General features: G+C 43.8%; 1 long non-coding RNA gene across 2 annotated transcripts; it reads left to right on the top strand.

The window, feature by feature from the left end:
- Positions 1 to 1,524: 1,524 nt before the first annotated feature.
- LOC121600362 lies at positions 1,525 to 2,473 on the top strand. Of its 2 annotated transcripts, none has more exons than XR_006005800.1 (3): positions 1,525 to 1,616; positions 1,676 to 1,863; positions 1,947 to 2,473. It is a non-coding gene; the product is annotated as an uncharacterized LOC121600362 (long non-coding RNA). The 2 variants fall into 2 exon arrangements; XR_006005801.1 differs by having other exon boundaries at positions 1,526 to 1,616; positions 1,688 to 1,863.
- The last annotated feature ends 20,469 nt before the right edge of the window (positions 2,474 to 22,942 follow it).

Genomic DNA, 22,942 nt, shown 5'->3' with positions numbered 1-22,942 from the left:
ACACACACACACACAGAGAGACACCTTTTCCGCAGTGTTTTAATGTACTTTGCTTTGCCCTGACCGAGACACAGACGAGGTGCGAGGAAGCCGTAGATTGGTTTGCAGGTCACACATTTTACGCCCAACTTACGTCCCAAAGCCGCATGCACATGCACGGTGTGCTATTTCCCTCCGGCTGAAGCTAACTTCATTCCCGGCCGTACTTGGGGAAGGGGTACATACTAAGTAACTTCCGCACGAAACTGCAATCCAAACGAGGTGCAGTTTGAAACTTTTCGGCAAAGCTGCTTGCTGGCGACCGAACACATCCGAGACGTTGGGTGTTCGTCGATAATTCATCCCTGATAAGGATTTGGTGGATGCGATGGTGGAGTTTGCTCGGCGATATATCACTGGTTTATCGGAGCGTTTTTAATGCATCCCTCTCTCCCTCTCTTGCTCTCTCGCCATCGACGACATCGTTAGAAGCGATTCTTGCCGCCAAGTAGCTCCACCACTGCTACGTCACGCGCTGTATCCGGTTCGAAGGACCAAAACGATGGCGCATCGAATGCGCTCACCCTCATTAAGCGGTAATTTAAATCTACTTTGTCGTTACACGCTGTATCGAACGTTGAGGGAAACGTGTTCAGCCAGGATAGAGCAAACATCTCTTCGAAAACACAGCCAGAATCCTTCTCCTTCACGGACCTCGGGGTTCTGGATGTTGAAGGCGCCAGGCATAAAATTACGCACCGAATGTACTGTGACGCGTCCTTTACGCATCGGTGGAGTTGGGAAGGAGTGGGAAATTAAGCTCCCACAAGAAGTCGGATCTTCCATCCGACAAGCAAGTAAGCCCGCTCGGACCAATGCTAACCGAGGCCTGGATTCTGTCACCCAGAGCCCGGTGGTTTGAGGTGGTGCGGCCGGCCGTCCTTCGTCTGGTTGGGTTATTATGCCAATAATGTTATTTTGAAATTCAATTCCTTCCCCCCAGTTTCATACCAGTGGGGGGAGAAGTATTCTTGCCGGTCCGGCTCGAAGATGCGGTCCCTCCGTCGCCGGTCGCTGCAGAACACCGTAAACTAAATATTGGATTCGAAAGTTTCCTCCCTTTTGCCCACTGTTGAAGGGGGAATTTTCCTTACCCGCGTGCTCTGCCGTCCTGCTGCTCCTGTACCTCTGCCTGCGGTTGGCGGTGTGTGTGTCCACGTCCGCAACAAAATACCGCTGGGAACGAAAGGAACCAAGGATAATGGAAGGCGCTTTTGGAGGGAGAGGGCGTAAGATATCGTTTCAGTTTCGCTGTCGTTCTGGGTTGCTGCTCAGGCGCGAGGGATAAGCGAACGAGAGAAGCAAAGGCAAGTTGTGTTTTTTTTTTGTTTGCAGTCCCAAGCGTAGTAGCCATGGCTATTTATGAGCTAGCTGTCATCCATTCTGCCGTACTTTCTACTTTTACCCCACCCCGGGCTACTTGATCGGGCCACTTTCAGCCATTCTATCCGCAAAGCATTCCGAGCCACGGCAAAGACAAGATAAAGAACAGTTCGAGGTCGTGGCGAAATCGAGTTAAAACGGCTCACGAGGTATTTTTATAATTGGGAACGTTTCTTGCACTTGCACCACCGACTGTAAGGCACAGAGAATGGAGACTTCGGGGTGGCGCGCGCGCGCACACTAATTGTTTTAGGTATTTTTCCAGATAAATTCCGAACCCAATCGCCGGTTCGCCGGTTCGCTGCACCGGTCGGTGGTGGACGGCCAATTAAAATCCTGGAACGAGCGCAGCACCAGGAAGCACAATTTCACATTCCATTGCATAGCCCCCTCCCGAGCGCCAAAATAGCCCCCTGGATGATGGTGGTCGCGTTCTCTCAGGTACGTTGGGTTTGTTTTTCAGCTCACTGGTTGGTTCCGAAAACACCAAATCACAGCACACTCACAACAGCAAAAAAATCCAGTTGGTTCGTTTTCTAAAATCGAAAATCGTGACTTCATGGCCGGTGGAGGAAAATTGGTAATTATGATGCTGAGCTGAATGCACGATGAGGTTTCATGGCTTGCTACTACTACTACTACACCCAGCACATACCAGCTCATCATCCTCATGCGCGCACGTGGCCGTTTGGTCAGTGGCGTTTCGCCACATTGTGTATGGTGGGCAGCGCTGTGTCATGTCACGTGCCTGGATGGCGCACTTTCCCGGAAGTGGAATATCAGTTGCATGCGCAAGAGAAGGTTGTACATCGGAAATTGGAAGGAAGTTTTTTTACACGAAAACAAAAACAACAAAACTAGTCAAGTGATCCGCAAACTGAACGATGTTGACGTATGGAAGCGAGATGAGAGAAGATCTTAATTAAAGGTTTTACAGTCCCTGTAAACCATCGCTACTCGGGCGTTACAGTGTCCTTAAAAACGCTCCAACTCCCCTCCCCCATTGGCAGAGGCTGCAGAGTTCGTAGAAATTGAGGGAATGTTTCCATAAATATACTTTTAGGATGGTGCGTTCCCGTTGCGTTGCGCAAATACACACTTCGGTTTGAGTGCGTGTAATTAAGTTTTAATTGAAAATTCCTGCCCCGTGGGGTAGTTGTCGGGAGGAAAGGGTGGCCGTGAACCCCCGGGAATCTGTGAACCTGCGCCGGCCGAACCGAAGGATGCTGTTCAAAAGTTGATGGTGAGTAATGAAAACGAAAATCTGTATGGGAGGGATAAGGATGGGTCGTATCCAGCGAGCAAAACGCACAGCAGCGGCTTGAGCTTAGAAGCGCGTGGTTTATTGCATGTAATTTGACAGCAGTTTTTTGTTGCTGTTGTTGATGATGTTGCGTTGCAAGCGTTTGGCGTTGGAGCTCTGGCAGGAATGGTGAGGAAGAGATGAACTCATAAACGGCGCTAGATTATTGGACGAAATACTGCGTGGCAATGAGTGTTACAGAGCATGGTGTACGGAGTGTGACTGACTGTGTTTGGCTGAGGTGGTAAAAAATATCCTGATTTCAGGATGAGAACTGGGCAGTAATTCCAGGACGACCAGAAATGGACAGTAAACGTCGATGATTCAGTGGATGGAGTAGAACCGTCGAATGAATTCTATCAGAGTGTTTGGTTTCGCAATCAAAGGTTTACTAAATAGGTTTTTTTGTTATTTTTATGGTGTACTTTTACATAAAGGTTTGAGAATCCTTTCGTACAGAGTTGTCCACCATTTATTGGTAGGTTCCTGTATTATTTTTGGGCTCGTCTCACGATTTATTCATCAATACAATTGAATTAAAAAATTCTGAGAAATACCCAAAAAATTCGAGGGAATATACCCACAAAAATATTAGAAGCAACCAACAATTTTTGGGGAGCAACCAAAACACCTTGCTAAACACCCTGTACTATAAGACAGCAAAACTGTTTTGAACAATCAAATTATTCCAATACAACAAACAACATTTTAGTGGGTAACTACCGGATCTTACTTCAAAACGCTATTCTTTAGATGTACCTCACCTTGAGACACTTCCAAGAAGTTTAATATTACTCAACTAGTCGCTTGTGGTGTAGAACCTTATACTTATTATGAATAATTCTGTTCAAAGATCTTAAGTCTCGATTCGCCACATGTCCATAAATTATCCTCCAAACGATTCTTTGGTATCATGTATACGACATGTTAGACATCAATGTTCATACTACTTCAAGTCTTCAAGAGCCAAGCAAATGAGTAATTATTTATCTTACATCACAGCGCATATTAGTGAGTGAGGGAGACATACGGTAATGGATTGGGAATATTCTGCAAACAAGTTAATATTATTTGGAGAAATTCAATCATCAGGAGACGTCTTAGTGTTCTTTATGATATTGGGGGCAAAAAAAAAGAGAAAGACGTTTACTTCACACTAAACCTGTGTTGACTGCATAGCATCGAGCAGCACAGTGCCACAAGAAAAGCACATTACTGTAGAATAGAGAAGAATTCATTGGAAATCAAATGGCTTTTATTAAAATTTCTGCATCGCAAAATGCTCCCTCTGTTCAGCGAGTTTTTCTCTTATTAATGAAGAATTTGCTTTTGTTTTAGTGCGCTGTTCCCATTCACGGTCGTACGACATTGCCGAGATTGCATTTAAAAAGCAGAAATAAGACCTCGCTTTTTCGTTTTGAAACCGTCATGTTGTCAAATGAAAATTCTCTCTGTGAGGTTTTTTTTTTGCTTTTTTAGAATATTTTTACCACCACAACAAAAAAACCACAACACATCATCACGCAATGATGGACACAAGAAGCACAACACATACACACAATAAAGAGGGAAGAACAATCCTCCGTCCCGAGAGGGAATCCTTGCGGCAAATACCACAAGGGGAAAACAAGGTATGGTGCAGCGAAGGGAGCGAACCGTGGATGACCATCACGTGGAAATACGCGGTAAGCGCGAACCGACAAGATATTCACAGATAATTATGGTAAATTATGGACGCGCGAAGTATTTTCGTGTTCGTGAAATTAATACCACTCCCAGGGACAGGAAGCAGCACGGGCAGTAGGTTAGTTGGTGAGCCTGTTTTCCCCAGACAATACACTAGATACGAAAAGAGACAGAGAAAAAGCAAAATACTGAGGAGAAAGAGAGAGAGAGAGAGAGAGAGAGAGAGAGAGAGAGAGAGAGAGAGAGAGAACCCCAGTCAGTAGCTGTTGATAACAAGCAGCTTTGACGAGCGGAATGGATTGAATTACAACGCGCGATTGTTCATGATTAAATGCGCTCGAGTTTTTTTTCTGCTTTCCATACCTTAACGAGCCTTAACGAACCCTTTAAAACCGCTATTTTGCGGAAGCATTCCTAAAGCCACATCAAATCGTAGCTGTTGTGTGCCGTGTTGCATTGGGCTTTTCGTTGAACACACCCCTGTGATACAATTGCCTGCCAGTAGGAAATTTACATCGAGCGTTAAAGAACAAGCGAGCACAAGAGATAAGGAATCGCGGGGTGGTTTTTTTTTCCCTACTATTCAAATGTACGATGTACCAAAATAATAATGATTATTACCACCACCACCACCTCTCAGCCACTAATTAGAATGTAGGCTCTCACCGTTTGGGAACCTTTTTTGGGATGTGAGCGGTGGGATGGTGAAGGCTAGCCCACATTAGAATTAGGCTTTTTACTCTATTTGTTGAAGCTTCAGGAATGCCCGAAGACATTCAATTAGCGGCTGAATTGAATTATTGTACTATGGCATGCGACAAGAAAGGACAACGGACAATCGAAACCAACAAATGGGATGCTAGAAGCAAGATGTTGGATGTGTAAATATGTTCTTACTACAATCAGCATTCCAGCAGCTTTCTTCTTATAATAGCTGGATAAGCAAATTTTAGAAATTTTGCTTTAAAAAAATCACGACTAATTTCTATGTATTTATAGTGTTTTAAAGCAATGATTAGCGATGGTAGATTGGAAATGATACAAGAAATATGTCTTTTTGTTACATTCAAATTCGGCCTACATTTATTGCATGAAATATGAGAGTAATATCATTCACTAAACTTAGGCTCTATTTTTGACAATACGCATCAAATAATTTTGACTCAAACGCGCCTTCTTTACTTTAAGTCAACAATTTTGTACTCTTAAAAAATCAAGACTAATGTACAAGGTATTTGAAAACATTTATAACAACAATAGTTTAATATTGCTTAAAAAACTACAAAAATTGGGTGATTTGATTTTATTTCAAAAATAAGACTAATGAAATTTGATAAATTTTCAAGATATTACCAACAAGTAAACTTTTTTTACTCCATTAGCACTTCCAAATTTTACCTAACAAAATTGTTAGAGGTATTTAAATTTCTATCAATCAAATTAATAGTTTATTAACCTAAATTTAATGATTTTGAAACACACAGTTTGAGGCATTGCGTTAAATTTGAAAACAAATTGATGCTTTAGAGGTAATAATTATCCTAAATTGCTGCCTTATACACAAAAATAGGCTAGTTAGAGTCAAAAATTAGCAGCAACGCCTATATTACGGAAATATTTTTTGACAAAACCTAAATTATTCCATTTCAATCTAAATAATTAACATTAATTCGGTTATTCCCACAACTGTTTCTACCATTTTCCTAGTAACTTTTAGTTCTCAAATGTATTTTGTACTCCCTTACTTAACTAACAACTTGTTTATATATCTTAAAAGCTACAACTTTATTAGCTTCCGATCCCCCTCCCTGTACGAGTCCTTTTGCAATGCAATATTTAATGCAATTAGCAATGTGAAATGTCCACGAATTGCGACATTTATCGCACAACTCGTTCGGTAAATGGGAGTTCGATGGAGAGCTGAAATTCAATACGCACCCGATTTCCCGATACGGGATATTTAGAGCTATTAAATTTAAAGGTCTTATTATTATCCCCTGTCCACCGAACCGGGCGAGGGCAACGACCGCAAACCGAGAGAAAGTAGGAAAGAAAATCAAAGTGAAAAAAAAAACCATACAACACAATTGGTCGTCACATTGAGTTGTTTTCACCCTCATTTTTTTTTTTTTTTCGTCTTCGCTTATTTTCAACGGCAGTCCTGACAGAGGAGTTTTTGGTTTGGGGTTTGGGTTTTGAAATTCAATCACACTTTTGCACCCCGTCCCTTGCCCTTTGCGCGAACACTGTTCACTGTTCAAAGCGCTTCTTGTTACAATTTGGCACCCTCAAAGTAGGGTTTGGGTTTAATTTTTTTTTCTTCTCTTTTACATCTTTAATCTTTTCGCGTCTTTTCTCTCTGCCACTCGACCCCTCCTTTTCTATTGGCAGTTCTCGCGTTTTTTTTTTGCTTTTTCTTAGATTTATTTTCATTTTTCAATAGCTAATAATGGCATCCAGGCATCGCAGTACCCTCTTCCCTCAGGGGTCGTTTTTTTTTGCTTGCGGAAAAAGGGAACGATTGTCACTTAAATACAATTTTAATATTAATAATTGAATCCGTTTTAGAAACGAGGATAACAATTGTTTGCTTTTTTCCTCCCTTTGGTGTTTTTTTTTTTTTATTGTGTTTGTGCAAAATTTTGAACGAAAAAAACACTCTCACACACACGCAGGATGACACAGCGAAGCCACACTGTACTGCTGCTGGCTTCGCTGCGATAAGATTGCTGCTGGCAAAAAAATTCCGATTTTTCGCGACTTCACACGTGCGGGAGCAATTCGAGGGTTTTCAGTTTATTGTCGACGCACGTGGTTGTAGTTGGATGTGCGAAATACAAGGGGTTTCGCAATGGCTCTTCCCGACAAACAACGCAGTGTATGATGGGAAGCAAAATCTGACCAAGATGCAGCACATGAGGTAGAAGCAGGGATCGATCTATTAGTTTACGATTATGATTATGTTTTTTCCTATCGATAGGCCCATTTCCCATGTGGCGTCTTTGCGCGAGTGTGCTCCGCGTTGCGTGCGGTTGTTAGGCAACGCAAAACAACGTGGTCGGAGCCCTCGTTGCCCCTTTCGCAAAGTAACCTTTGAAAGCGAAGCACCGAGCGGGGATAATATCGTGAGCGTCGTTTGTTTTCCACTGCATGCACGCGCACGGAGGTAATAGGGGCCCGGGGCCCGGCGCGCTTTTGGGGCCAGCGAGAATTGGTTTTTCAATTTTCAATCCACGATTTTCTACGTGCTGTTTGGTGTGCGCTGATGCGGCGGTAGCATTGAAACGAGGCAAAATAACGAAGAATTACATCCCTTTTCAAAACGGGGAGAAGCACATTTTACAGGGTTAGTGCGTCCCCTCTCTCGAGCAGCAGCTTGACAAACGATGGTGGCTCCTTGTTTTTATCCTATTCTTTCCTTTTTCTCGAGTGCTTTCGAAACGAGGTAAAGGAGCCGTGTGCCTGTGAGAGGGAGAGTTAGAATAAAGCCCAAACGAAACGCTGAGCAAGGAAATTGAAATTGCCCTTTCCGCTGCGGGATGCGAAAACCGCACTGCGCGACTGCACACACGATCGGAACAGATGTGATTTGAATCGAAGGGAACAACGCTGCCGATAGAGAGCGTGTGTGACCCCTTGGAACTGCACAACATTATGAGAAGCACACACACATTATGAGACACGCGCACGGCCTTAGCATCCCGGGACTCCCGGGCATCGATTATGAACCTGTTGATGATGAATGCTTGCTAATTAATTTCTGCCAACCGGAGTCTTCGCCATAGGATCTAGCATGGGAGGGTTATAACCGCTAGGTCCTTTCGCTACGGAGCAGTAGTCAGTGAATCATTTTGTGATGTGGATGGTCGTAGCCACTCTTGGAATCGTTGCTAGGAATGATGTACGTCGTAGATGATTATTGTAATTGTGTGAGGTTTTTTGATGGGATTTTATGATCATCCTGTTTTACCTCCTGATGGTTGATAAATGTCTTGCCATAAGCTATCAATGCGAGAATCATTGTTTAGGCGTCATCCATCAAGTACGTAACGCTTGGGGCGGTGGGAGAGTATGTCGTCAAACGTTACGTTTTGTTACGATGGGGGAGAGGAGGAGTTTAACATTTGTTACGAAACGCAAAATAAAATGTTTGAAGGATTTGGGTGATCTCCTGGTACAATTTTTTGAATTTTGGATAGCGCGGGTAGCGTTCTGATTGGTCGCAGCATCGCTCAAAGGTAGCGGAGGGCTAGGTCAGAAAAGGATACACACTCCGCTCGTCATATTTCTTCTCGCACGATAAGTGCATGTGATAAGCCCTCTAATAATAAAGAGCAGCTATACATCTTCTCACAGAAGGTAGAGCGTGACAAACGGATAAACGGGATCGATTAGAGGGATCGATAGAACTTCCCAAACGTACTATCAGTGGTGTGTGGCTTTGTAATGAGTAATCCATAAGTTGTGATGACGTCATTCGCCATAAAAGATACAACGCTTTTTCCTCTCCCAAAATCGGCACTGTACCGTACTGTTTCAAACTACGGACACTTCAGGGATTTTTGTCATTTAATGTTTTCTAACTATTTCAATTTTAATCGATCAAACCTCTGTATAGCTCCCTTTACAAGAGCAAACAACCAATTCTGAGTGAAGGTTATCGAAGAAACGACACTAGCATGGGTTTGAAGTAGTGATGAGTAAAATTGGCAAAAATCCGAAGGACCAGCAGACAAATTCATCGACAATAAATTCGGAATCGACTCCGGAAGGTAGGTCCTCGCTGCAATATCCGCAGTCTTTCGTAAACATCCGAAATGGCCCGAAGTCGTCCGGAATCGCCCCGAGTCGCCCGGAGTCGCCCGGAGTCGCCCGGAGTCGCCCGGAGTCGTTCGGAGTCGTTCGGAGTTGGAGTCGTCCGGAGTCGTCTGGAGTCGTCCGGAGTCGTTTGGAGTCGTTCGGAGTTGTTCGGAGTCGTTCGGAGTCGTTCGGAGTCGTTCGGAATCGTCCAGAGTCGTCTGGAATCATCCGAGGTCGGCTTGTATAGGAAGTACACGCGCAAAGTGAAAGACAAAAAACACAATGAAATGAAATGCCTTCTGAACGATTCTGAACGACTCCGGACGACTCCGACTCCGGGCGACTCCGGAAGACTCCGAACGACTCCGGACGACTCCGAACGACTCCGGGCGACTACGAGCGACTCTGGAAGAATCCGACCGACTCCGGGCGACTACGAACGACTCCGGAAGACTCCGACTCCGGGTGGATCTAGTGGTTCCATTTTGCCAGAGTCGGAACCGGACTAACAATAGTCGGAGTCGCATCGGAGTCGTGGGTGCGCTCCAAACAGCACATCACTAGTTTGAAGTAAAACTGCTAAGAATGCCTCTGGTGGTGAACTGACCAACAGACATTATTTATTTACTGTGGCATCAGGGTCTACTAGGGATCAGACACATTTTTAATTTATTCTAGTACATCTGTGGCAATCATGTAAAATTTAAAAGCGGTATAACCACGGAACTGGATAGGAAGCAATTCAATGAAAACATGCCGAATGTCCGGAATTTGAATCATTTACGGTATAAGGAAGCTGTACAACATTTAAAAACGTTTAATAGAAGAACATAAATACGGAAAGGAACAAGTGAAACGTCTGTGATCAAATCCAGAACAAGAATTCAAATTGTGGCAGTGGGGCAAGGCCTTTACAGGAGTACAGTAATGGTGACCAAGCCAGACAAACTAGAACAAGGACAGCAACTGTTTCGTGATTCTCAGAACCAGAATTAAACTCTGACTCGAAGCAATGACTGCAACGAAGACATGGATCATGAATATTCGCCGGCAGCTGAGCTAGGACCGTTACGGAATTGTCATTAAGACTAGGAATAAGGAGAAGGACGAAGGTTAGTGACAAAGTCGGATTGGAAGCCAGGCAAATTGGGCAGGAAACGATACATCTTAGCTGCCCAACGGATTGATATTCCAATTGGTACAATTAGTAGACGACTTCCGTAGATATACCATTCCTGTGCTGTCTCTTTATAGAGCAAAACTAATGAAGAATTGAGTATCGACACACAACACTAAGGCACCAAGCCAAGACCTTGTGGATGTCAATATCTTACTTCTAATTTTGAAATAAAATACATTTAAATAATACAAAGCTATCTTTACTGGCCAAGTATATTTACAATGACAGCCATAAAACAGAAAACAAATAGTGTGCGTATGCTCGATAACATCTCTAATTCAATGTTCGTTTTTCCCCCCCTTCGAACCGCCCTAACCCTCATAGGGCAAAAGGGAAAACATCCCACAAGTACAAAAGGCGCAGCTCTGTCCCTTCCCATCTCCGTCTCTCTCTTCCGCTCTCGCTTCCAATTAGCGACGGTATCAATTTAATCAACATTCATTAGGGAAAAGTGCCACTTTGAGAAAGGCTCATCGTCGCCCGATCACCACCACCAGCGGAATCCCCAGTACAAAAAAAAAAAGGAAGAAGGAAAACTTCCACCGAACGACACGTTAAACAATAATCGAAAACACGCATAAAACCAGGGGGCTCTCTGCCTGGGCAATGCGCGAAACCGGGCCACCACCATCAACCAGCCCATGGGGAGTCGTAAACGCTGGCGTGCCACGCATCGCAGCCGATCGTGCGTTGTTGCGTGCGTTCTCGTGACGCGTGTCCACTTGTGCCGCAACCCCGGGTGTACTACCAGACGGGGGTAAACAATTCCCCGGGCTCGCGCGTTTCTCCATTTTTCCCGATGTCCAATTGTTTTCCACACACACACACACGCACACGCAGACTGCTCCTCACGACGACGAGGCGCGTTTCAATTCAATTATAAATCCTGATCGGCAACGTTCACTTTCCCGCGGTGCGCGTTTTAGCTGCGGCGCTAGTCGCGGGTCATAAATTTCACTAATTCGCCACATGAAATGCGCACCGAAACCGAACGGTATGGGTGTGTGTGTGGTATTGGAAAACCGTTCTAAGCGTATCGGTTGGTGCGTGCGTGACAAACGCAAAAGCAACGGTTGAGTGCCTTTCAATCATCCCGCCCCGTGCGCGCACGATACACAAACACACTCCTTGACGAAACGTCCTTTGCCCTCGTGAAGAAAGATTATAATGGCAAAAACCTTCTCGGTCCTTTTCCCTCGTACCACCTGGGACGTGGTACCGGGGTGAGAGCGCGTTTTATGGGATTTATGCGTTTATTTTATGCAAATGCGTATGGCACCCAATCGTAGTTGCTGCTGCTGGATGGATGGAAAATAATGCGGCGAAATCGACGCGCACAATTAAACGATCGCTGCCACAATCGGTGTGTGCGTTGCTGTTTTTCCTTTTTTTCCCCCCCCGGGGGTGAGAGGAGTAAGAGGGTATTGGCGAGAATATATGCAAAATGGTAAGCAGTGCAGTGGGTAAGAGTGTTTCAGAGTAAAGGGAATGGAAAAGGGAGAATGAAATATCGTTGGCAAAGTGATAATGGCGGTGTTGAAAATGCCTCCAGCTGGCATGGGAAAGGTTAACCATATTAGCAACACTTGTAATGGGTGTACATGAATGCGTGCGTTTCAATGAGTTTAAGGACATACAAGATTTTTGGATGCTAAAATGTTCCTAATCCAAGTCCATGGCAGTACTAAATCATAGTGTAGCAACACTCAATTGGTTATATCAAGTTGACATTAGATTGTAAATATTAAAGTTCAACAGTAATAAATGAACTGCTACTTTTTTCTCACTACTTACTAAGGATAGTAAGAAAGCTCTTAGTTTTGGAAAACCTTTAGTTACTGAGGGACGGCTCCGATTGGTTCCGAGTTTGGAGTTTTTCAACTACCTTCCGGAACCGCTTACGATTTTGGCGGAGTCTTTCAGAAGCGATTGAATTTTTTTGTTGAATTTACCCATAACCATTGCACATAGTGCACATCATTACAGGGTTTTCCGAGTCAATTTCCAATTTCTACAACATTTTTCATTTCTTGCGAGATGTTTTTCAACAGCTTTTAAATGTTCTATTCATTACAGACTAATATTTCAGTTCTTCCACATGATTTTCAACATTCTATTCACCGCCTCTAAGATGTTTTTCAACAGCTCTCAAATGATGTATTTACTTCACAACGAAATTTAAGTTTTTACACACGATTTTCAACACATCACAAAGACCTGTTAAAACTCAATCCAGCTTGAGACGTGTTGAAAATCATGCAGAAGAAATTAAAAATGATGTCGTTGCAAATGAAATATCAGGTTGATGTGGCTGAAAATTTTGCACGCGATGAATAACATCGTTTACATTCGAAACTGACTTCGCAAAACCCTGTTATGTGCATATCGGAAAGTGACTTTAACAACCCTGTATTTACTGCCTGCAAGATGCTTTTCAAAAGCTGTTTCACATTGTACTTGCATCACAATAATGTTTCATTTATCCACATGATTTTCAACACATCACAAAGAATTGTCAAACGCAGTCAAGCTTGGAGCGTGTGGAAAATCATGTTGAAAGAATTGCAATATATTACGATGCAAATACAACAGTTGAAAATCATAAAAAATAGTGCAAAATACTGATAATACTAAAGATGAGCTAACACTCTGTACAAAGATGTATGTAACAAAGTATTTCGTTCACTCTTCCATACTGTTTGTTTATCAGGAAAAAAAGGTCCTGCTTAATTGCTTTGTAAAACCAACCTTTTGTCAAGACAATTGCATACATCCAGGATGTTTTGAATTACACGATACTTTAAATGCATACCTCAAGGCGTAACAAGACTACAGTATGTGCGTTGCTAAGGTAAGTATTGTAATAGCTTTTCTTTTTATTTTTACAAAATTCATCTGCTTACAGCAAAACCTTTTTCTTTTGTGCCCATTCCCTTGCCACATAAAAATACAACCCACAGAGCAAAGATCACATGCAATTTTGCTTAATCGAACCCCAATGTTTCGGTTCACAGCACTCAGCGAAAGACGGAAAATGGAATGCAAAATAAAAAAACAACCCAACCGAGAACATAACCATAAATTATCGCCCTTTGATTTCGCCCATTGCAATGTAGGGCACCCTTTTGCAACAGATATTCATCACACAGTTATACACACGCAAATATGGGATATAGTTTAGCCTAAGCAGCGTGCACCGTACGCGAGCGGATCACCCTTCATTCACACAGAGTGTGTAAATTACATCCCCGAAATCATCGTGACGTGCAATAATGTACAATACAATAATGTGAAAAAGTGTGTGTGTGTGTGTGTGTGTGTGTGTGTGTGTGTGTGTGTGTGTGTGTGTGTGTGTGTCGCTTCAATCTGGCGCTTGCCGCTATTCTGGCGTATTAAAATCCACTTCACCGGTGCAAAACGGTCCCATCCCGGGGCCGGGGCAGCCGCCAGCGAAAGTGACACCCCGGGTCCCCGGGACACACACCGCCTCGCACAAGTGGTACGAAATTTATTGTCCTTTAACGCTGTCACCAACACACGCACGCACCTCATCAGGGCACCGCCGCGCACACACATGTGCGTAAGGTCAGTGGCGTGTGTTGTGCAGCCGGTGTGCTGTGTCCTTCGGGACACGAGGGAGCCCGTAACTGTGTGTGCTAAGAACCGTACGACGACGCAACTGTCCATAAATATGGGTAACAATACTATCATTTATGTCAACACACGCACACACACACACACACACACACGCACGAACACAACACCGGAGTGACGCAGTGGGATGCGAACGTGCACAGGCCCGCCACAACGGCCGGCAATGAAGTGTTGTGCTTCCCATTAAAACGGGAAAGAACTGGGAAGAGATACCTCCTCCACGTCCCAACACACGAGCAGAGGCCAACAGAGGCCGGCATCGGGAGAAGGGAATTTATGTTATTATATTTATGACATAAAACAACGTCCAGTGACACTTGGCTGGTTGGTTGGTGGGCACACGTGCACCAACAGGACTCCGGATCCCTTTTCCAGGACTCGCTCCTCTTTCTCTTTTTGGGGCAGTAAAACACTCACAGGCGCGCACAGCAAGATGAAGATTCGATTTAATGATCGTTACCATTTGCTGATGAGTCGACATTCGGAGTGTGTGTTTTCGCACTCGATTCGCCGGCACACTCCCTGCGCTGTGGGTGCTGTGCTGATGGAAGGCGACGACACATTCAGCAACACATCACAGCACTTCAGGGGGCTGCGGGTAGTGCAGTACATACGCTACACACGAAGAGAAACACCTTCCGCGCCCCGGCAGGCTCTGACCCGGGCTGAAGCTGCAGAAAGTGTGAGAGATGATACTACAAATTGTGGCGCACAGTTGCTAGCTCTAGCACTCCACAAAGGCTCCACTGCTCCAGGGTTTCTGATGTGCCGTTCGCTCGCCTTTCTCTGGACGTCATAATGATGATTTATGTATGGTGATGACATTTATGCTTCCCGGGCTCCTCTTTTGGGCACACACACACACACAGGACGCCTAGGATGACGGGTGTGATTTACAGGAAAAACGTCAGCACAGTACTTGATAAGCACGGTCTCTTGTAACGGTGGCGTGCGAAGAGAGTCTACGCTTTATACGGTGTAGCTAGAACAGCCGGGCTAGGAGGACGTCAGCTGTAGTGGAATTTAAGTGCAGTTTTATTGTTGATGCCAGAGCATTCAGCAACGACAAGAGGGTAAGGATCGAAGTGGTTTAAAGTTTACAAAGCTTGAGATGGTGATACTGTACTACAGCAAGAGGGTAAGGATTGAAGTGCTCGAAAGTTTACAAAACTCCAACAACGCGATACTGTTGTTTGGGGAAAAGCTGTCATTTTTGGAAGCCAAACAGCATCAGGAGGCAGCAGGAAAAACCATGTAGTGTTTGGAGGTTGGGCATCAATCCAGTAAACTCCAAAGTTTGGAAATTTCACATCAGGAATTTGCAGGATATAAACGTCAACACACAATTGTAATGCAAATCATCTCAGAATTGTAGCTGGTTCTGTTAATATTACAAAAAAAACCTACCCAAACTCTCTCATTGGCGAAACATTGTTGAAACTTTCCCCAAAAACATTGTCTGCTGCATCTTCACTGCACACGAAACGAACCAGCATCCCATAACGCACCATACACCAATTGCACTAAGCCGCACTAATCTCTTGTTCTCATCTATACCAAACATACATTATTATTAACACTTGAACTTGCGGCGTAACTTCCGCTTTTAAGCAGGTATTATTATCACTAGACGAAAGCTTCATGATACTGTTTATGCGCCCTCCTTTTTTTTTTGTTTTGGTTTTAGTTTGCAGCACAAACTTTGGAAAATAGGTATGTAAAAGTTTACACTATGCTTCGGTGTTGTGTTGAGCGAGGTCCCGACTGCATGACAAATGTTTTGCCCCATTTTTTGCCGTTAGCGATAAGGCCCACCAGGTACAGTAGGTGACCAATGTTGGGGGAAGTTGTCATTTTACAATTGCTGTGATTAAATTTTAGGTCTGTAATTAATTCTTATGAGATGATGTTCACGAATGTTCTGCGATTTAAATCGACATATTTAGGGATTAGTGATGATTAGTTCTCCACCTAAAACTATAATCTGTGAAGAATTGTGGGACGGTAATTGGACATTACCACAGAAAGCCATTGTTAATGACAAAATCTCTTCATACCCTTTCTTATAGTTCGTTATAGGGTAGATGATTTGCATCAAATCTTATGCATAAGCTTATACCACGAATTATAGTTTACAGTTTATCGAAATGGCCAAATGCCTAGGAACGGCCTCATTTATTAAAGGTAAATGTTGCAATTAGTTTTTATTCAAATTATTATGGCATCGCTTGGAATGACTGATTTTAGTGAGCCACAACGATATGCGAAATTCATATTTCTCTAGAGGGCTACAACGTTGTACGAGGTCGGACGGAGAACTCTCTTCTTTCCTATTCCTTACATTCGTACCTGTACCCGAAAAATGTAAAGTTAGCTTTAAGATCTTCTAAGCTCACAAATAAAAACATAAAGTGTTAGTTCATTGGATGTCTATATCATGGGGCCTTTTTCTAGTCGTGTCCTAGTACAGTTCTAGTTGAAGATTGTATACTATTGAAATATGCTGCATATTGACCTTCTTTTTCTTCTATTTGGCTGAACGTCCCACGCAGACATGCCGGCCTATACAACAGGCTTTCGAGACTTAATTCATTACCACATAGCCGGATAGTCAAATCCTTACTACGGGGGGGGGGGGGGGGGGGGACGGTTCATTCTGGGCTTGAACCCATGAACCCATGACGGACATGTTATTGAGTCTTTCCAGTTGACGACTGTACCACGGGACCACCGCTATCCAAATATTGACGTTAAGCTCTTTTTAACTAAATCCTCGTACTCTGATCTCTAACGAGTCGACGTACGTCTCGCAAGTCTCACATAGAGCAGAAGATGCTGAAATTCAAAGTCTTTAGTAATATTTTTATAATAAAATATACATCGAATTCTATTGGTCCAACAGCGGCAGAAGCTCAATAATCAATTGTCCCTATGTCAACATTGATGTACATTATCGAATAATTAAGACAATCACTAACAGGACCTTTTGCAACAATTTTGTTACCGACTGTTCATCCCACCAAAGGAACGTTGTCCTTTTACTCTCAATCCATCGCTTCCCTCGCTTTCCCGTTCCAAAATTTACCACTCACGCGAAGTTTAGCACAATAGCCTCCTTTTAAATTACACCAGTATATTTATGTTATCTAATTTATTCCAAGCTCGACACGCTACACACACACACACACTGTGCACGCGGTGACAACTGTCATATATTCACTGAACCGGCAACCATGCCTCCTCCAGGCAAGCTAAGCTGGCACAGGAAAGTGACGCAACACGCAAGCAGAAAGTTTCCAAACTTTCCAAACGCTTTCCTGGATGATGATGATGATGCTGTGCTCGGTGTCTTTTCGGAGCCGCTCCAGCACGAAACTCCCACGGCGGGGCTTGGTACGGGGCGCCTACCAGGCCTTTGGAGTGGCAATTCACAAAACAAAACGCTACTCCGTTTGCCAGATTTTCCTTCTCCATCCACCCTCCATCCATCCCCGGCACTGGTTCCATAATTCATCGCCAGAATGAACGACCAAAGCAGCAGCAGCAGCAGTAGTTTTGGATTTGGGCCTGGCCTCCTTCCGGGTAGCAAGCATTCCACGGGGGTCGGAGGACGTCACGATTGAACGTTTTGCAAAGGGCGGGAGGGAGGGTGTGAAGGTGGTTTCGAATGCACGAGAGAGTACTGTGGCAAATGGGAAACGCTTTATCATTGGAACACATTGTCGTTTTGGCCCAGGTTGCAGAGCTACGGCGTTTGTGTGGCTGTTGTTGCTTCGCCCAGAATGTTTTCCGGCCGTTTTCGGGGCTTATCTCAGTCGCCTCATCCCCCTCTTTGCACATTCAACCCGCTCGCAAATGTGTTCCCATATTTATACGATTACAGCATTAGAACAGCCGCATCGGAACATGGATCATGCTGGTGCGGATGCTGGTGGTGTGTTCTCGCAATCGTTTTGTATGATTCATTAAATGTATACATTTTTGCAGCAGCTTTTTTCCTCTGTTTGCCTTTACTCTGCTGTCTCCTGCCACCACATCCGGCCCGGTGTGGGGGCGGCGGCAGCCGACGGAGGAGAATGATAGTGTCCCATTTCTCATCTGCAAAACACGATGGTTGATGACGATGGCGTGGTGGCATTACGAGACAGCCAAGAACGTTTGATATCTGCCATCCAGAGCGGTTCAGTGCTTCAGCGCAAAAGAATTCAATTTAGAACACCCTTCTGCCCATTTCCTCCCCTTTAGCAACAATCACACACACACACGTACGACGTGTTTTTACGTGGTCGGAAAACTTTGACGCGCTGAACACACACACACACACCAGAGAGCGCACGGTTCCTCCCCCATTTTCGATTAGAAGTTTTCCCATCCAGGAAAAAATCAACAAAAAACCCTACCAAAGGATGTAATTTGCACTGACACACACTCCGTGTGTGTGTGTGTGTGTGTGTGGGTGTGCTGTCTTAAACTGGCTTTATTTGCTCATTTACAGCAAACTTTGTGGAAAGAATGTGAAACCGTACCAGCGGACGTGCTGCAAAGCCATGGGACACACGAGGCACGATATGGGTGTTTGTTGTATAGGCAGGCGAATAAAGCGAAATACATACCACCCATCATCCCGCCACCCTTCCGGTAATGTTAGCAATTAAGGCGATTTAAACAATGGGTACGGTGTTAATGAATCATCATCATACAGGCCAAGGCGGCGGCGGCGGCAGCAGCAGACGCATCCGAAGGAAGCAGATTGTGTACGAAGCAATTAAACATTACGGAAAGATACACTTGAAAGGCAACATTGTTGTAGCAGGAGGTTGCATACTATTTTGCAAAGATCTTTGCGCTGGCAAATGGAGACAGGGTAGGAATTAAGAGAGAACAGTGGATGGAGTAGCGATGGAAGGTAGTTTTGCTGCTGCAAAGTTCATAAAATCGAATCATAAACACAGTAAAATGAACAATAAAACGAATCATTAAAGTTTAGGCTATATTCTACCAGTGTGTATCCTGGTCACGGCACCAAAACTTTGATTTGAATGTCTTTTGCCAAGAATGTTTTAGGGGTTACAGCTGATGAACGGAGATTTTCGGGGTGTTTTAAAGATATGTAACATAGTTTCAGCTATTTCAATTTCATAGTATTTTTTAGAGTTTGCCTAGTGAAAAAACTAAAAATTAATATGAGCCAATAAGGTTGCAATACTTGGGTTTAAGGTACTCAAACTGTTTTTTTATGAGACCTGATGACCAGAAAGTCAATATATTTGGTAGACATCAGATCTCTTCCTGTTAAAACCGAGGCCTGTTGATGATAAAAATTCACTTACAAGACATGGTCAACTCTAACGTGGCACCATTGGCAGTAGCCTCGTGAACGGAGTCTTACGAATAAACAGCAACATGTTTTTGTTTTGTTTGCTAAATTATTTATCATCCAAAGTATGAATTATTATGATAAATAACACACACACACACAAATGCAGAAAAGAATAACGTGTACAACGGTTCCTAACATGATCCCAAATTGAATGCGTTTGAATTATCTGTGTGAAGAGCTGGTGGTCTAACATGACATCGGTGTACTATCCTGGTCACGGCACCACGCAAGAAGCTTATTTATCAATTTTTATTTTTTTTATTTCACCATATTTCTTGTAATTTCATAATAACGATTGCTTTCAACAACGGTCCCTTCTGAATGTTTAGCCAGAAAGCTCCAATTTTCAACCTATCAGTGGAACAGCGTTCATCAGCCGGGTTGTATCGATTTGACAGTTACGGTTCGTTATATTGGTTTTCCGCAATTGTGTGCAAAAAAGATGCGTTTTAAATTTGGTTTCTATTTGAAATGAGTTATAGTATTTAAAACTAAAACATAACCTTTAAAACATTGATCCACACATTGTTTAACCTTTCTTGACACAATATTGATACTGCAGCAAAATCAAAATGCAATTTTTCATGAGCTGATCGAACCTGTGACGGATCGGCGTTTGTTTACATATTTTTCAGGTTAAATTAAGCTAGACTGTAAATCTGTGACTAGTTTTGTGTGTGTGTGGTTTTGTATGAAATGTTGACGTGATTTTAGTCACCAAGTGTCAATGACTCCATACAAAACAGCTGACTAATATCGTCAAAGCTCCAAATGTTTAAAAAACATTATTATTTAAATTGCACAAAAAATAAATGAAAATGTGTGCCCTGAAGGTGTATCTTTGGATGACAGTGAACCATTTCAGGTACAACACGTAAGCTGTGTTGTCAGTTTTGCTGTTGTGCACAATATATACCGCGCAGCTGGGTGCAGTTGCCATAAACCAAAGCATAAAACACGTTACACGAAAATGCAATAAAAACCCGTTCCAATCATGCACCTAAAAATATCACTTTATGTCTATCCTCCTCCCCTTTTGCAACATGAAACGTACATATCTATATCTGAATCATAAATGCAATTCCAAACCCTTCCCCTTGTACTTGCACACCTACCACCACTTCGCCGAAATCTAATTCAATCACTGCAAACCAGAAATTGATTTTCAGCACCTTCCAGCAATCGGCCGACTGGGGGCGCGTGTGGCACCATAAAATTACCATTTGATGGATTGGTTATCGCTGGTAGCCCCCGGGGCTGCTGCTTGAAAAATGTGCAGTACGAGCTTGAAATTTATTACCTTGCTCACAGACACACACACACACACTGATCATCGAATGAGATTTTCGATTCGATTCGTCTGGCGCGCTCTCTGCCCCGATGATGTGAGTCACCGGTGGTCGTCGATGGCCCCACAACTGACCACACCTTGAAATGAAAAGAAGAAAAAAAAAACTACATAAAACACACATATATATGAGTTGAAACAATAAATCGGTGCACATTTTATGATCGCTTGTGTGTGTGTGTGAGAGAGAGTGAGAGGGAAGTCGATACCGATCGACGGAAGGGTTGGGTAGATGCATCATAAATTATCATAACTGTCAACCCGAAACCGGAACGACCAACTGGACTGCAACGCTGAGAGACGAGCATTGGTTTCTATGGCTTTTTTTCCTCCTTCTTCACGTTATTATTATATGAAGCGGGTGGTTTGTGTGTGTGTGCATGCGTCTGAATATATCTCGTGAAGTAAATCGAGATGATGATGATGATGCAAACGGGCTCTAAAATAAATCGAAATAAAATGGTAAATTGACCATATATATAAAACAGAGCAGCTCGCGGGCCCTTTCGCTTCGCAACTGCAACCGGACCCCCGTCCTCCAAAGGGCTGGGCCTTTGGGTTTCATTTAATTCAATTTAGGGTTCTGCTTTTTATCGGTCGCTCTCGCGATAGTTACCAGCGAAACGGAATGGAAGACATATTTATTGGGTTGTAAAAATTATGAGCCCAACCGTAAGGAGACCGCACAGCCAGACGGGGCAACCTGCTAAATATGTATGCAGGCGTCGGATGTCATAACTTACAAGCAACATCACCGGCGGGGGGGGGGGGGGGGAAACCTGATAAAAGATAAGCCTGACCCTGCCGAGACCTCTTCCCTGTGACTCAAGGAAGCGCTGCCGATTTCGACGCATGCCGCCCCTCCCGAGCTGTAGCGTAGTAAATTAATCTCTATCAGTTGTACGTCATTTTTGGTCTCTCTGCTGTGTGTGTCTTGTTTTCTTACTTTCCTTTTTTTATTGATTTATTGCACCTATCATTGCGATCGCAATCGTACGGAGACGCATGTAATGGTGTCTCGTGCTAATGCGGCAAGAGAGAGAGAGAGAGAGAGAGAGAGAGAGAGAGAGAGAGAGAGAGAGAGAGAGAGAGAGACGAATGCCGAGGAAACACAGAATTGCGCCAAAAGTTAATTTTCCCACGTGCCTATTGCCTAGGGTAGAGAGTAAAGCTAGAGCAAAGGAAAGCACCTGCAAAACCCTCCGAACCTATATCTACGAAACAGTACATAAGAAACAAGAAAAAGGACCGATCAGCTGAGACCAACAAGAACCAGGGCAAGAAAAACGATAAAAAAGGAGAGAGAAAATCGGTAGGCATAAGAAGCTACACGCAGGAAGAAAAGATGACAATACACAAGAATGCAAACACACACAAAAGTGATAACACAACACACGATCATCATCATCATCATCATAGCCTGCCCCGTGCCAGCCAGCGGTTGGAAGGGACAGCCCAACAACACACACAACGATAATAATACCCAAACAACAACTGAACACCTTCCCGGTTTTGGGTCGGTGAGAAGTTCCTCCTTTTACGGGACCGCACGTACCCGCACTACCTACCCGGGTTTGGGAACGGACGGCCCGCGATCCTTAAAGGGATCCGTGGTGATCAGGATCGTGTGCTGGGGGGGTTATTGTTCCGAAAACTGTTGCCTTTTAAAAATAGAAAAGCATCACACAAGGTGCACCAAAGACCAAGGTGTCTGAATGAAGAACGTCTTAAGAAAATGACGCACACGATCACGCAACAATCCGACTGGATGGCTGCTTGAACAAGGTGTGACAGGGAGAGAGAGAGAGAGACATAGATCATAAAGACCCCAGGATCTCAGGATTTTCATTGCTTCTATGTCCTTCAGTAGGTTGGTCCCACGCAAGACAGATGATTTGTTGGGACCTGACCTTTATCCTCTCTCTCTCTCACTATCATTATGATTCATTCACCGATGGTAGTTTAATTTCTAAAGATCTGGAGGGCTTTTTGGTTGGGAGAAAATTTTCCCAGGATCCTACAAAATCAGGATGCACCTTTGGACGGTTGGAAGAAGGTCGTTGCCTTAACGGAGGTAAACCGATCCATCTCGTTCGATGATTCCTTTTCCCTAATAAGTGTACATTGGGGACAGACGGAGGGGAAAGATTGAACATATTAATAATCGAG

Source organism: Anopheles merus, chromosome 3L (assembly GCF_017562075.2).
Source record: "Anopheles merus strain MAF chromosome 3L, AmerM5.1, whole genome shotgun sequence".
Lineage (NCBI taxonomy): Eukaryota > Metazoa > Arthropoda > Insecta > Diptera > Culicidae > Anopheles > Anopheles merus.
The sequence above is the reverse complement of the archived record's forward strand: the minus strand, read 5'-3'. Positions and strand labels throughout refer to the sequence as shown.